Below are 18,080 nucleotides of genomic sequence, written 5' to 3'. Positions count from 1 at the left end.
ATAGTAACACACTGATCCATGGTTAAATTGACAACGCCCTGTGGCTGTTGTGTCCGGACACCTGAACCACTAGTTTTACATGTCGTTTTATGTGATATAAAGGGTGTGTGTGTTCCTGGGTGTGCGAGTATGATATTGGTGATGACGGTAAATGTTATTGACGATAATGGTATGTGCTATTGGTGATGATGATAAATGTTATTGGTGATGACGGTAAATGTTATTGACGATAATGGTATGTGTTATTGGTGATGATGGTATGTGTTATTGGTGATGATGGTATGTGTTATTGGTGATGATGGTAAATGTTATTGGTGATGATGGTATATGTTATTGGTGATGATGGTATGTGTTATTGGTGATGATGGTAAATGTTATTGGTGATGACGGTAAATGTTATTGACGATAATGGTATGTGTTATTGGTGATGATGGTAAATGTTATTGGTGATGATGGTAAATGTTATTGGTGATGACGGTAAATGTTATTGACGATAATGGTATGTGCTATTGGTGATGATGGTAAATGTTATTGGTGATGACGGTAAATGTTATTGACGATAATGGTATGTGTTATTGGTGATGATGGTAAATGTTATTGACGATAATGGTATGTGCTATTGGTGATGATGGTAAATGTTATTGGTGATGATGGTAAATGTTATTGGTGATGATGGTAAATGTTATTGGTGATGATGGTAAATGTTATTGGTGATGACGGTAAATGTTATTGGTGATGATGGTAAATGTTATTGGTGATGATGGTAAATGTTATTGGTGATGATGGTAAATGTTATTGGTGATGATGGTAAATGTTATTGGTGATGATGGTAAATGTTATTGACGATAATGGTATGTGTTATTGGTGATGATGGTAAATGTTATTGACGATAATGGTATGTGCTATTGGTGATGATGGTAAATGTTATTGGTGATGATGGTAAATGTTATTGGTGATGATGGTAAATGTTATTGGTGATGATGGTAAATGTTATTGGTGATGACGGTAAATGTTATTGACGATAATGGTATGTGTTATTGGTGATGATGGTAAATGTTATTGACGATAATGGTATGTGTTATTGGTGATGATGGTAAATGTTATTGGTGATGATGGTAAATGTTATTGGTGATGATGGTAAATGCTATTGGTGATGATGGTAAATGTTATTGGTGATGATGGTAAATGTTATTGGTGATGATGGTATGTGTTATTGGTGATGATGGTATGTGTTATTGGTGATGATGGTAAATGTTATTGGTGATGATGGTAAATATTATTGGTGATGATGGTAAATGTTATTGGTGATGATGGTAAATGTTATTGGTGATGATGGTAAATGTTATTGGTGATGATGGTAAATGTTATTGGTGATGATGGTAAATGTTATTGGTGATGATGGTAAATGTTATTGGTGATGATAGTATGTGTTATTGGTGATGATGGTAAATGTTATTGGTGATGATGGTATGTGTTATTGGTGATGATGGTATGTGTTATTGGTGATGATGGTAAATGTTATTGGTGATGATGGTAAATGTTATTGGTGATGATGGTATGTGTTATTGGTGATGATGGTAAATGTTATTGGTGATGATGGTATGTGTTATTGGTGATGATGGTAAATGTTATTGACGATAATGGTAAATGTTATTGGTGATGATGGTATGTGTTATTGGTGATGATGGTAAATGTTATTGGTGATGATGGTATGTGTTATTGGTGATGATGGTAAATGTTATTGGTGATGATGGTATGTGTTATTGGTGATGATGGTAAATGTTATTGGTGATGATGGTATGTGTTATTGGTGATGATGGTAAATGTTATTGGTGATGATGGTATGTGTTATTGGTGATGATGGTAAATGTTATTGGTGATGATGGTAAATGTTATTGGTGATGATGGTAAATGTTATTGGTGATGATGGTATGTGTTATTGGTGATGATGGTAAATGTTATTGGTGATGATGGTAAGTGTTATTGGTGATGATGGTATGTGTTATTGGTGATGATGGTAAATGTTATTGGTGATGATGGTAAATGTTATTGGTGATGATGGTATGTGTTATTGGTGATGATGGTAAATGTTATTGCTGATGATGGTAAATGTTATTGGTGATGATGGTATGTGTTATTGGTGATGATGGTAAATGTTATTGGTGATGATGGTAAATGTTATTGGTGATGATGGTAAATGTTATTGGTGATGATGGTATGTGTTATTGGTGATGATGGTAAATGTTATTGGTGATGATGGTAAATGTTATTGGTGATGATGGTAAATGTTATTGGTGATGATGGTATGTGTTATTGGTGGTGATGGTATGTGTTATTGGTGATGATGGTAAATGTTATTGGTGATGATGGTATGTGTTATTGGTGATGATGGTAAATGTTATTGGTGATGATGGTATGTGTTATTGGTGATGATGGTAAATGTTATTGGTGATGATGGTAAATGTTATTGGTGATGATGGGAAATGTTATTGGTGATGATGGTAAATGTTATTGGTGATGACGGTAAATGTTATTGGTGATGATGTTAAATGTTATTGGTGATGATGGTAAATGTTATTGGTGATGATGGTAAATGTTATTGGTGATGATGGTATGTGTTATTGGTGATGATGGTATGTGTTATTGGTGATGATGGTAAATGTTATTGGTGATGATGGTAAATGTTATTGGTGATGATGGTAAATGTTATTGGTGATGATGGTAAATGTTATTGGTGATGATGGTAAATGTTATTGGTGATGATGGTAAATGTTATTGGTGATGATGGTATGTGTTATTGGTGATGATGGTATGTGTTATTGGTGATGATGGTAAATGTTATTGGTGATGATGGTAAATGTTATTGGTGATGATGGTAAATGTTATTGGTGATGATGGTAAATGTTATTGGTGATGATGGTAAATGTTATTGGTGATGATGGTATGTGTTATTGGTGATGATGGTAAATGTTATTGGTGATGATGGTAAATGTTATTGGTGATGATGGTAAATGTTATTGGTGATGATGGTAAATGTTATTGGTGATGATGGTAAATGTTATTGGTGATGATGGTAAATGTTATTGGTGATGATGGTAAATGTTATTGGTGATGATGGTAAATGTTATTGGTGATGATGGTAAATGTTATTGGTGATGATGGTAAATGTTATTGGTGATGATGGTAAATGTTATTGGTGATGATGGTAAATGTTATTGGTGATGATGGTAAATGTTATTGGTGATGATGGTATGTGTTATTGGTGATGATGGTAAATGTTATTGGTGATGATGGTAAATGTTATTGGTGATGATGGTAAATGTTATTGGTGATGATGGTAAATGTTATTGGTGATGATGGTAAATGTTATTGGTGATGATGGTATGTGTTATTGGTGATGATGGTAAATGTTATTGGTGATGACGGTAAATGTTATTGGTGATGATGGTATGTGTTATTGGTGATGATGGTAAATGTTATTGGTGATGACGGTAAATGTTATTGGTGATGATGGTAAATGTTATTGGTGATGATGGTAAATGTTATTGGTGATGATGGTAAATGTTATTGGTGATGACGGTAAATGTTATTGGTGATGATGGTAAATGTTATTGGTGATGATGGTATGTGTTATTGGTGATGATGGTAAATGTTATTGGTGATGATGGTAAATGTTATTGGTGATGATGGTAAATGTTATTGGTGATGATGGTATGTGTTATTGGTGATGATGGTATGTGTTATTGGTGATGATGGTATGTGTTATTGGTGATGATGGTAAATGTTATTGGTGATGATGGTAAATATTATTGGTGATGATGGTAAATGTTATTGGTGATGATGGTAAATGTTATTGGTGATGATGGTAAATGTTATTGGTGATGATGGTAAATGTTATTGGTGATGATGGTAAATGTTATTGGTGATGATGGTAAATGTTATTGGTGATGATGGTATGTGTTATTGGTGATGATGGTAAATGTTATTGGTGATGATGGTATGTGTTATTGGTGATGATGGTATGTGTTATTGGTGATGATGGTAAATGTTATTGGTGATGATGGTAAATGTTATTGGTGATGATGGTATGTGTTATTGGTGATGATGGTAAATGTTATTGGTGATGATGGTATGTGTTATTGGTGATGATGGTAAATGTTATTGACGATAATGGTAAATGTTATTGGTGATGATGGTATGTGTTATTGGTGATGATGGTAAATGTTATTGGTGATGATGGTATGTGTTATTGGTGATGATGGTAAATGTTATTGGTGATGATGGTATGTGTTATTGGTGATGATGGTAAATGTTATTGGTGATGATGGTATGTGTTATTGGTGATGATGGTAAATGTTATTGGTGATGATGGTAAATGTTATTGGTGATGATGGTAAATGTTATTGGTGATGATGGTAAATGTTATTGGTGATGATGGTAAATGTTATTGGTGATGATGGTATGTGTTATTGGTGATGATGGTAAATGTTATTGGTGATGATGGTATGTGTTATTGGTGATGATGGTAAATGTTATTGGTGATGATGGTATGTGTTATTGGTGATGATGGTATGTGTTATTGGTGATGATGGTAAATGTTATTGGTGATGATGGTAAATGTTATTGGTGATGATGGTATGTGTTATTGGTGATGATGGTAAATGTTATTGGTGATGATGGTATGTGTTATTGGTGATGATGGTAAATGTTATTGACGATAATGGTAAATGTTATTGGTGATGATGGTATGTGTTATTGGTGATGATGGTAAATGTTATTGGTGATGATGGTATGTGTTATTGGTGATGATGGTAAATGTTATTGGTGATGATGGTATGTGTTATTGGTGATGATGGTAAATGTTATTGGTGATGATGGTATGTGTTATTGGTGATGATGGTAAATGTTATTGGTGATGATGGTATGTGTTATTGGTGATGATGGTAAATGTTATTGGTGATGATGGTAAATGTTATTGGTGATGATGGTAAATGTTATTGGTGATGATGGTATGTGTTATTGGTGATGATGGTAAATGTTATTGGTGATGATGGTAAGTGTTATTGGTGATGATGGTATGTGTTATTGGTGATGATGGTAAATGTTATTGGTGATGATGGTAAATGTTATTGGTGATGATGGTATGTGTTATTGGTGATGATGGTAAATGTTATTGGTGATGATGGTAAATGTTATTGGTGATGATGGTATGTGTTATTGGTGATGATGGTAAATGTTATTGGTGATGATGGTAAATGTTATTGGTGATGATGGTAAATGTTATTGGTGATGATGGTATGTGTTATTGGTGATGATGGTAAATGTTATTGGTGATGATGGTATGTGTTATTGGTGATGATGGTATGTGTTATTGGTGATGATGGTATGTGTTATTGGTGATGATGGTATGTGTTATTGGTGATGATGGTAAATGTTATTGGTGATGATGGTATGTGTTATTGGTGATGATGGTAAATGTTATTGGTGATGATGGTAAATGTTATTGGTGATGATGGTAAATGTTATTGGTGATGATGGTATGTGTTATTGGTGGTGATGGTATGTGTTATTGGTGATGATGGTAAATGTTATTGGTGATGATGGTATGTGTTATTGGTGATGATGGTAAATGTTATTGGTGATGATGGTATGTGTTATTGGTGATGATGGTAAATGTTATTGGTGATGATGGTAAATGTTATTGGTGATGATGGTAAATGTTATTGGTGATGATGGTAAATGTTATTGGTGATGATGGTAAATGTTATTGGTGATGATGGTAAATGTTATTGGTGATGATGGTAAATGTTATTGGTGATGATGGTAAATGTTATTGGTGATGATGGTATGTGTTATTGGTGATGATGGTATGTGTTATTGGTGATGATGGTAAATGTTATTGGTGATGATGGTAAATGTTATTGGTGATGATGGTAAATGTTATTGGTGATGATGGTAAATGTTATTGGTGATGATGGTAAATGTTATTGGTGATGATGGTAAATGTTATTGGTGATGATGGTATGTGTTATTGGTGATGATGGTATGTGTTATTGGTGATGATGGTAAATGTTATTGGTGATGATGGTAAATGTTATTGGTGATGATGGTAAATGTTATTGGTGATGATGGTAAATGTTATTGGTGATGATGGTAAATGTTATTGGTGATGATGGTATGTGTTATTGGTGATGATGGTAAATGTTATTGGTGATGATGGTAAATGTTATTGGTGATGATGGTAAATGTTATTGGTGATGATGGTAAATGTTATTGGTGATGATGGTAAATGTTATTGGTGATGATGGTAAATGTTATTGGTGATGATGGTAAATGTTATTGGTGATGATGGTAAATGTTATTGGTGATGATGGTAAATGTTATTGGTGATGATGGTAAATGTTATTGGTGATGATGGTAAATGTTATTGGTGATGATGGTAAATGTTATTGGTGATGATGGTAAATGTTATTGGTGATGATGGTAAATGTTATTGGTGATGATGGTAAATGTTATTGGTGATGATGGTAAATGTTATTGGTGATGATGGTAAATGTTATTGGTGATGATGGTATGTGTTATTGGTGATGATGGTAAATGTTATTGGTGATGATGGTAAATGTTATTGGTGATGATGGTATGTGTTATTGGTGATGATGGTAAATGTTATTGGTGATGATGGTAAATGTTATTGGTGATGATGGTAAATGTTATTGGTGATGATGGTAAATGTTATTGGTGATGATGGTAAATGTTATTGGTGATGATGGTAAATGTTATTGGTGATGATGGTAAATGTTATTGGTGATGATGGTATGTGTTATTGGTGATGATGGTAAATGTTATTGGTGATGATGGTAAATGTTATTGGTGATGATGGTAAATGTTATTGGTGATGATGGTATGTGTTATTGGTGATGATGGTATGTGTTATTGGTGATGATGGTATGTGTTATTGGTGATGATGGTAAATGTTATTGGTGATGATGGTAAATGTTATTGGTGATGATGGTAAATGTTATTGGTGATGATGGTAAATGTTATTGGTGATGATGGTAAATGTTATTGGTGATGATGGTAAATGTTATTGGTGATGATGGTAAATGTTATTGGTGATGATGGTAAATGTTATTGGTGATGATGGTATGTGTTATTGGTGATGATGGTAAATGTTATTGGTGATGATGGTATGTGTTATTGGTGATGATGGTATGTGTTATTGGTGATGATGGTAAATGTTATTGGTGATGATGGTAAATGTTATTGGTGATGATGGTATGTGTTATTGGTGATGATGGTAAATGTTATTGGTGATGATGGTATGTGTTATTGGTGATGATGGTAAATGTTATTGACGATTATGGTAAATGTTATTGGTGATGATGGTATGTGTTATTGGTGATGATGGTAAATGTTATTGGTGATGATGGTATGTGTTATTGGTGATGATGGTAAATGTTATTGGTGATGATGGTATGTGTTATTGGTGATGATGGTAAATGTTATTGGTGATGATGGTATGTGTTATTGGTGATGATGGTAAATGTTATTGGTGATGATGGTAAATGTTATTGGTGATGATGGTAAATGTTATTGGTGATGATGGTATGTGTTATTGGTGATGATGGTAAATGTTATTGGTGATGATGGTAAGTGTTATTGGTGATGATGGTATGTGTTATTGGTGATGATGGTAAATGTTATTGGTGATGATGGTAAATGTTATTGGTGATGATGGTATGTGTTATTGGTGATGATGGTAAATGTTATTGGTGATGATGGTAAATGTTATTGGTGATGATGGTATGTGTTATTGGTGATGATGGTAAATGTTATTGGTGATGATGGTAAATGTTATTGGTGATGATGGTAAATGTTATTGGTGATGATGGTATGTGTTATTGGTGATGATGGTAAATGTTATTGGTGATGATGGTATGTGTTATTGGTGATGATGGTATGTGTTATTGGTGATGATGGTATGTGTTATTGGTGATGATGGTATGTGTTATTGGTGATGATGGTAAATGTTATTGGTGATGATGGTATGTGTTATTGGTGATGATGGTAAATGTTATTGGTGATGATGGTAAATGTTATTGGTGATGATGGTAAATGTTATTGGTGATGATGGTATGTGTTATTGGTGGTGATGGTATGTGTTATTGGTGATGATGGTAAATGTTATTGGTGATGATGGTATGTGTTATTGGTGATGATGGTAAATGTTATTGGTGATGATGGTATGTGTTATTGGTGATGATGGTAAATGTTATTGGTGATGATGGTAAATGTTATTGGTGATGATGGTAAATGTTATTGGTGATGATGGTAAATGTTATTGGTGATGATGGTAAATGTTATTGGTGATGATGGTAAATGTTATTGGTGATGATGGTAAATGTTATTGGTGATGATGGTAAATGTTATTGGTGATGATGGTATGTGTTATTGGTGATGATGGTATGTGTTATTGGTGATGATGGTAAATGTTATTGGTGATGATGGTAAATGTTATTGGTGATGATGGTAAATGTTATTGGTGATGATGGTAAATGTTATTGGTGATGATGGTAAATGTTATTGGTGATGATGGTAAATGTTATTGGTGATGATGGTATGTGTTATTGGTGATGATGGTATGTGTTATTGGTGATGATGGTAAATGTTATTGGTGATGATGGTAAATGTTATTGGTGATGATGGTAAATGTTATTGGTGATGATGGTAAATGTTATTGGTGATGATGGTAAATGTTATTGGTGATGATGGTATGTGTTATTGGTGATGATGGTAAATGTTATTGGTGATGATGGTAAATGTTATTGGTGATGATGGTAAATGTTATTGGTGATGATGGTAAATGTTATTGGTGATGATGGTAAATGTTATTGGTGATGATGGTAAATGTTATTGGTGATGATGGTAAATGTTATTGGTGATGATGGTAAATGTTATTGGTGATGATGGTAAATGTTATTGGTGATGATGGTAAATGTTATTGGTGATGATGGTAAATGTTATTGGTGATGATGGTAAATGTTATTGGTGATGATGGTAAATGTTATTGGTGATGATGGTAAATGTTATTGGTGATGATGGTAAATGTTATTGGTGATGATGGTAAATGTTATTGGTGATGATGGTATGTGTTATTGGTGATGATGGTAAATGTTATTGGTGATGATGGTAAATGTTATTGGTGATGATGGTATGTGTTATTGGTGATGATGGTAAATGTTATTGGTGATGACGGTAAATGTTATTGGTGATGATGGTAAATGTTATTGGTGATGATGGTAAATGTTATTGGTGATGATGGTAAATGTTATTGGTGATGATGGTAAATGTTATTGGTGATGATGGTAAATGTTATTGGTGATGATGGTAAATGTTATTGGTGATGATGGTAAATGTTATTGGTGATGATGGTATGTGTTATTGGTGATGATGGTAAATGTTATTGGTGATGATGGTAAATGTTATTGGTGATGATGGTAAATGTTATTGGTGATGATGGTATGTGTTATTGGTGATGATGGTATGTGTTATTGGTGATGATGGTAAATGTTATTGGTGATGATGGTAAATGTTATTGGTGATGATGGTAAATGTTATTGGTGATGATGGTAAATGTTATTGGTGATGATGGTAAATGTTATTGGTGATGATGGTAAATGTTATTGGTGATGATGGTAAATGTTATTGGTGATGATGGTAAATGTTATTGGTGATGATGGTATGTGTTATTGGTGATGATGGTATGTGTTATTGGTGATGATGGTAAATGTTATTGGTGATGATGGTAAATGTTATTGGTGATGATGGTAAATGTTATTGGTGATGATGGTAAATGTTATTGGTGATGATGGTAAATGTTATTGGTGATGATGGTAAATGTTATTGGTGATGATGGTAAATGTTATTGGTGATGATGGTAAATGTTATTGGTGATGATGGTATGTGTTATTGGTGATGATGGTAAATGTTATTGGTGATGATGGTAAGTGTTATTGGTGATGATGGTATGTGTTATTGGTGATGATGGTAAATGTTATTGGTGATGATGGTAAATGTTATTGGTGATGATGGTATGTGTTATTGGTGATGATGGTAAATGTTATTGCTGATGATGGTAAATGTTATTGGTGATGATGGTATGTGTTATTGGTGATGATGGTAAATGTTATTGGTGATGACGGTAAATGTTATTGGTGATGATGGTATGTGTTATTGGTGATGATGGTAAATGTTATTGGTGATGATGGTAAATGTTATTGGTGATGATGGTAAATGTTATTGGTGATGATGGTAAATGTTATTGGTGATGATGGTAAATGTTATTGGTGATGACGGTAAATGTTATTGGTGATGATGGTAAATGTTATTGGTGATGATGGTATGTGTTATTGGTGATGATGGTAAATGTTATTGGTGATGATGGTAAATGTTATTGGTGATGATGGTAAATGTTATTGGTGATGATGGTATGTGTTATTGGTGATGATGGTATGTGTTATTGGTGATGATGGTATGTGTTATTGGTGATGATGGTAAATGTTATTGGTGATGATGGTAAATGTTATTGGTGATGATGGTAAATGTTATTGGTGATGATGGTAAATGTTATTGGTGATGATGGTAAATGTTATTGGTGATGATGGTAAATGTTATTGGTGATGATGGTAAATGTTATTGGTGATGATGGTAAATGTTATTGGTGATGATGGTATGTGTTATTGGTGATGATGGTAAATGTTATTGGTGATGATGGTATGTGTTATTGGTGATGATGGTATGTGTTATTGGTGATGATGGTAAATGTTATTGGTGATGATGGTAAATGTTATTGGTGATGATGGTATGTGTTATTGGTGATGATGGTAAATGTTATTGGTGATGATGGTATGTGTTATTGGTGATGATGGTAAATGTTATTGGATGATGGTAAATGTTATTGGTGATGATGGTATGTGTTATTGGTGATGATGGTAAATGTTATTGGTGATGATGGTATGTGTTATTGGTGATGATGGTAAATGTTATTGGTGATGATGGTATGTGTTATTGGTGATGATGGTAAATGTTATTGGTGATGATGGTATGTGTTATTGGTGATGATGGTAAATGTTATTGGTGATGATGGTAAATGTTATTGGTGATGATGGTAAATGTTATTGGTGATGATGGTATGTGTTATTGGTGATGATGGTAAATGTTATTGGTGATGATGGTAAGTGTTATTGGTGATGATGGTATGTGTTATTGGTGATGATGGTAAATGTTATTGGTGATGATGGTAAATGTTATTGGTGATGATGGTATGTGTTATTGGTGATGATGGTAAATGTTATTGGTGATGATGGTAAATGTTATTGGTGATGATGGTATGTGTTATTGGTGATGATGGTAAATGTTATTGGTGATGATGGTAAATGTTATTGGTGATGATGGTAAATGTTATTGGTGATGATGGTATGTGTTATTGGTGATGATGGTAAATGTTATTGGTGATGATGGTATGTGTTATTGGTGATGATGGTATGTGTTATTGGTGATGATGGTATGTGTTATTGGTGATGATGGTATGTGTTATTGGTGATGATGGTAAATGTTATTGGTGATGATGGTATGTGTTATTGGTGATGATGGTAAATGTTATTGGTGATGATGGTAAATGTTATTGGTGATGATGGTAAATGTTATTGGTGATGATGGTATGTGTTATTGGTGATGATGGTATGTGTTATTGGTGATGATGGTAAATGTTATTGGTGATGATGGTATGTGTTATTGGTGATGATGGTAAATGTTATTGGTGATGATGGTATGTGTTATTGGTGATGATGGTAAATGTTATTGGTGATGATGGTAAATGTTATTGGTGATGATGGTAAATGTTATTGGTGATGATGGTAAATGTTATTGGTGATGATGGTAAATGTTATTGGTGATGATGGTAAATGTTATTGGTGATGATGGTAAATGTTATTGGTGATGATGGTAAATGTTATTGGTGATGATGGTATGTGTTATTGGTGATGATGGTATGTGTTATTGGTGATGATGGTAAATGTTATTGGTGATGATGGTAAATGTTATTGGTGATGATGGTAAATGTTATTGGTGATGATGGTAAATGTTATTGGTGATGATGGTAAATGTTATTGGTGATGATGGTAAATGTTATTGGTGATGATGGTATGTGTTATTGGTGATGATGGTATGTGTTATTGGTGATGATGGTAAATGTTATTGGTGATGATGGTAAATGTTATTGGTGATGATGGTAAATGTTATTGGTGATGATGGTAAATGTTATTGGTGATGATGGTAAATGTTATTGGTGATGATGGTATGTGTTATTGGTGATGATGGTAAATGTTATTGGTGATGATGGTAAATGTTATTGGTGATGATGGTAAATGTTATTGGTGATGATGGTAAATGTTATTGGTGATGATGGTAAATGTTATTGGTGATGATGGTAAATGTTATTGGTGATGATGGTAAATGTTATTGGTGATGATGGTAAATGTTATTGGTGATGATGGTAAATGTTATTGGTGATGATGGTAAATGTTATTGGTGATGATGGTAAATGTTATTGGTGATGATGGTAAATGTTATTGGTGATGATGGTAAATGTTATTGGTGATGATGGTAAATGTTATTGGTGATGATGGTAAATGTTATTGGTGATGATGGTATGTGTTATTGGTGATGATGGTAAATGTTATTGGTGATGATGGTAAATGTTATTGGTGATGATGGTATGTGTTATTGGTGATGATGGTAAATGTTATTGGTGATGATGGTAAATGTTATTGGTGATGATGGTAAATGTTATTGGTGATGATGGTAAATGTTATTGGTGATGATGGTAAATGTTATTGGTGATGATGGTAAATGTTATTGGTGATGATGGTAAATGTTATTGGTGATGATGGTATGTGTTATTGGTGATGATGGTAAATGTTATTGGTGATGATGGTAAATGTTATTGGTGATGATGGTAAATGTTATTGGTGATGATGGTATGTGTTATTGGTGATGATGGTATGTGTTATTGGTGATGATGGTAAATGTTATTGGTGATGATGGTAAATGTTATTGGTGATGATGGTAAATGTTATTGGTGATGATGGTAAATGTTATTGGTGATGATGGTAAATGTTATTGGTGATGATGGTAAATGTTATTGGTGATGATGGTAAATGTTATTGGTGATGATGGTAAATGTTATTGGTGATGATGGTATGTGTTATTGGTGATGATGGTATGTGTTATTGGTGATGATGGTAAATGTTATTGGTGATGATGGTAAATGTTATTGGTGATGATGGTAAATGTTATTGGTGATGATGGTAAATGTTATTGGTGATGATGGTAAATGTTATTGGTGATGATGGTAAATGTTATTGGTGATGATGGTAAATGTTATTGGTGATGATGGTAAATGTTATTGGTGATGATGGTATGTGTTATTGGTGATGATGGTAAATGTTATTGGTGATGATGGTAAGTGTTATTGGTGATGATGGTATGTGTTATTGGTGATGATGGTAAATGTTATTGGTGATGATGGTAAATGTTATTGGTGATGATGGTATGTGTTATTGGTGATGATGGTAAATGTTATTGGTGATGATGGTAAATGTTATTGGTGATGATGGTATGTGTTATTGGTGATGATGGTAAATGTTATTGGTGATGATGGTAAATGTTATTGGTGATGATGGTAAATGTTATTGGTGATGATGGTATGTGTTATTGGTGATGATGGTAAATGTTATTGGTGATGATGGTATGTGTTATTGGTGATGATGGTATGTGTTATTGGTGATGATGGTATGTGTTATTGGTGATGATGGTATGTGTTATTGGTGATGATGGTAAATGTTATTGGTGATGATGGTATGTGTTATTGGTGATGATGGTAAATGTTATTGGTGATGATGGTAAATGTTATTGGTGATGATGGTAAATGTTATTGGTGATGATGGTATGTGTTATTGGTGGTGATGGTATGTGTTATTGGTGATGATGGTAAATGTTATTGGTGATGATGGTATGTGTTATTGGTGATGATGGTAAGTGTTATTGGTGATGATGGTATGTGTTATTGGTGATGATGGTAAATGTTATTGGTGATGATGGTAAATGTTATTGGTGATGATGGTAAATGTTATTGGTGATGATGGTAAATGTTATTGGTGATGACGGTAAATGTTATTGGTGATGATGTTAAATGTTATTGGTGATGATGGTAAATGTTATTGGTGATGATGGTAAGTGTTATTGGTGATGATGGTATGTGTTATTGGTGATGATGGTATGTGTTATTGGTGATGATGGTAAATGTTATTGGTGATGATGGTAAATGTTATTGGTGATGATGGTAAATGTTATTGGTGATGATGGTAAATGTTATTGGTGATGATGGTAAATGTTATTGGTGATGATGGTAAATGTTATTGGTGATGATGGTATGTGTTATTGGTGATGATGGTATGTGTTATTGGTGATGATGGTAAATGTTATTGGTGATGATGGTAAATGTTATTGGTGATGATGGTAAATGTTATTGGTGATGATGGTAAATGTTATTGGTGATGATGGTAAATGTTATTGGTGATGATGGTATGTGTTATTGGTGATGATGGTAAATGTTATTGGTGATGATGGTAAATGTTATTGGTGATGATGGTAAATGTTATTGGTGATGATGGTAAATGTTATTGGTGATGATGGTAAATGTTATTGGTGATGATGGTAAATGTTATTGGTGATGATGGTAAATGTTATTGGTGATGATGGTAAATGTTATTGGTGATGATGGTAAATGTTATTGGTGATGATGGTAAATGTTATTGGTGATGATGGTAAATGTTATTGGTGATGATGGTATGTGTTATTGGTGATGATGGTAAATGTTATTGGTGATGATGGTAAATGTTATTGGTGATGATGGTAAATGTTATTGGTGATGATGGTAAATGTTATTGGTGATGATGGTAAATGTTATTGGTGATGATGGTATGTGTTATTGGTGATGATGGTAAATGTTATTGGTGATGACGGTAAATGTTATTGGTGATGATGGTATGTGTTATTGGTGATGATGGTAAATGTTATTGGTGATGACGGTAAATGTTATTGGTGATGATGGTAAATGTTATTGGTGATGATGGTAAATGTTATTGGTGATGATGGTAAATGTTATTGGTGATGACGGTAAATGTTATTGGTGATGATGGTAAGTGTTATTGGTGATGATGGTATGTGTTATTGGTGATGATGGTAAATGTTATTGGTGATGATGGTAAATGTTATTGGTGATGATGGTAAATGTTATTGGTGATGATGGTATGTGTTATTGGTGATGATGGTATGTGTTATTGGTGATGATGGTATGTGTTATTGGTGATGACGGTAAATGTTATTGGTGATGATGGTAAGTGTTATTGGTGATGATGGTATGTGTTATTGGTGATGATGGTATGTGTTATTGGTGATGATGGTATGTGTTATTGGTGATGATGGTAAATGTTATTGGTGATGATGGTAAATGTTATTGGTGATGATGGTAAATGTTATTGGTGATGATGGTAAATGTTATTGGTGATGATGGTAAATGTTATTGGTGATGATGGTATGTGTTATTGGTGATGATGGTAAATGTTATTGGTGATGATGGTAAATGTTATTGGTGATGATGGTAAATGTTATTGGTGATGATGGTAAATGTTATTGGTGATGATGGTAAATGTTATTGATGATGATGGTAAATGTTATTGGTGATGACGGTAAATGTTATTGATTATAGCAGTGTTGTGGTGATGATGGTAAATGTTATTGGTGATGATGGTAAATGTTATTGGTGATGACGATAAATGTTATTGATTATATCAGTGTTGTGGTGATGATGGTAAATGTTATTGGTGATGATGGTAAATGTTATTGGTGATGATGGTAAATGTTATTGGTGATGATGGTAAATGTTATTGGTGATGATGGTAAATGTTATTGGTGATGATGGTAAATGTTATTGGCGGCAGCGTAGCCTAGTGGTTAGAGCGTTGGCCTAGTAACCGAAAGGTTGCAAGATTGAATCCCTGAGCTGACAAGGTAAAATCTGTCGTTCTGCCCCTGAACAAGGTAGTTGTAAATAAGAATTTGTTCTTAACTGACTTGCCTAGTAAAATAGAAATACATTAAAAAAAAATGATAATAAAAAATTGACAATGACGGTAAATGTTATTGATTATATCAGTGTTATTGGTGATGACGGTAAATGTTATTGGTGATGATGGTAAATGTTATTGATTATATCAGTGTTATTGGTGATGATGGTAAATGTTATTGGTGATGATGGTAAATGTTATTGGTGATGATGGTAAATGTTATTGGTGATGATGGTAAATGTTATTGATTATATCAGTGTTATTGGTGATGATGGTAAATGTTATTGGTGATGATGGTAAATGTTATTGGTGATGATGGTAAATGGTATTGGTGATGATGGTAAATGTTATTGGTGATGATGGTAAATGTTATTGATTATATCAGTGTTATTGGTGATGATGGTAAATGTTATTGATTATATCAGTGTTTGTGGTGATGATGGTAAATATTATTGGTGATGACGGTAAATGTTATTGGTGATGACGGTAAATGGTATTGATTATATTAGTGTTTGTGGTGATGATGGTAAATGTTATTGATTATATCAGTGTTTGTGGTGATGATGGTAAATGTTATTGGTGATGATGGTAAATGTTATTGGTGATGATGGTAAATGTTATTGATTATATCAGTGTTTGTGGTGATGATGGTAAATGTTATTGATTATATCAGTGTTTGTGGTGATGATGGTAAATGGTATTGATTATATAAGTGTTAGTGGTGATGACGGTAAATGGTATTGATCATATCAGTGTTTGTGGTGATGACGGTAAATGGTATTGATTATATCAGTGTTTGTGGTGATGATGGTAAATGGTATTGATTATATCAGTGTTTGTGGTGATGACGGTAAATGGTATTGATTATATCAGTGTAATAATGTAGATGTATAGATGTATGCTCACTACCAATACGCTTATTTACACTGAGCTGCACTGGGGTCAGAAAGCAGTCATGGTAACATCAAGACACTGAGCTGCACTGGGGGCAGAAAGCAGTCATGGATACATCAAGACACTGAGCTGCACTGGGGTCAGAAAGCAGTCATGGATACATCAAGACACTGAGCTGCACTGGGGTCAGAAAGCAGTCATGGATACATCAAGACACTGAGCTGCACTGGGGTCAGAAAGCAGTCATGGATACATCAAGACACTGAGCTGCACTGGGGTCAGAAAGCAGTCATGGATACATCAAGACACTGAGCTGCACTGGGGTCAGAAAGCAGTCATGGTTACATTAAGACACTGAGCTGCACTGGAGTCAGAAAGCAGTCATGGTTACATCAAGACACTGAGCTGCACTGGGGTCAGAAAGCAGTCATGGTTACATCAAGACACTGAGCTGCACTGGAGTCAGAAAGCAGTCATGGTTACATCAAGACACCGTGAAGCCAGCGCGAGATATAGGTCTGAAAACGTACCTCAATGCAGGGATGGGATATGCCACTTGTACTCCAAATGTTACCTATCCACACTGCGCCCATCGAGAAGATTGAAGTACTGCTAGTTTTCCAGGGAAAAAGGCCCTTTTTCGTCCTCATGCTAGCTAGTAGTTGCCACCGCAGCCATTTTGGAATGACAGTGTCAATGAAGGCTGCTGTGGCTCCTGCTAGCTAGCATGAGCACGAAAAGGGCAGTTTTCTGGGAAAACCAGCAGTATTCCAATCTTCTCGATGGAGCAGTGTGGATAAAGGTAAAATGTGGAGTACAATGGCATATCCCACCCTGCATTGAGGTTTGTTTTCTGACCCATATCTAGCGCAGGCTCCACAGTGTCTTATTAATGCAACCATGATTGTATTCCGCCTCCAGTGCAGCGCAGTGTAAACAAGCATAAAGGTAGGGCTGGTGTCTTCTGGCAGGGTGAATACTGAATATACACCCATTGGC

Source organism: Salvelinus fontinalis, chromosome 40 (genome assembly GCF_029448725.1).
Source record: "Salvelinus fontinalis isolate EN_2023a chromosome 40, ASM2944872v1, whole genome shotgun sequence".
NCBI lineage: Eukaryota > Metazoa > Chordata > Actinopteri > Salmoniformes > Salmonidae > Salvelinus > Salvelinus fontinalis.
This window is presented reverse-complemented; position numbering follows the sequence as displayed.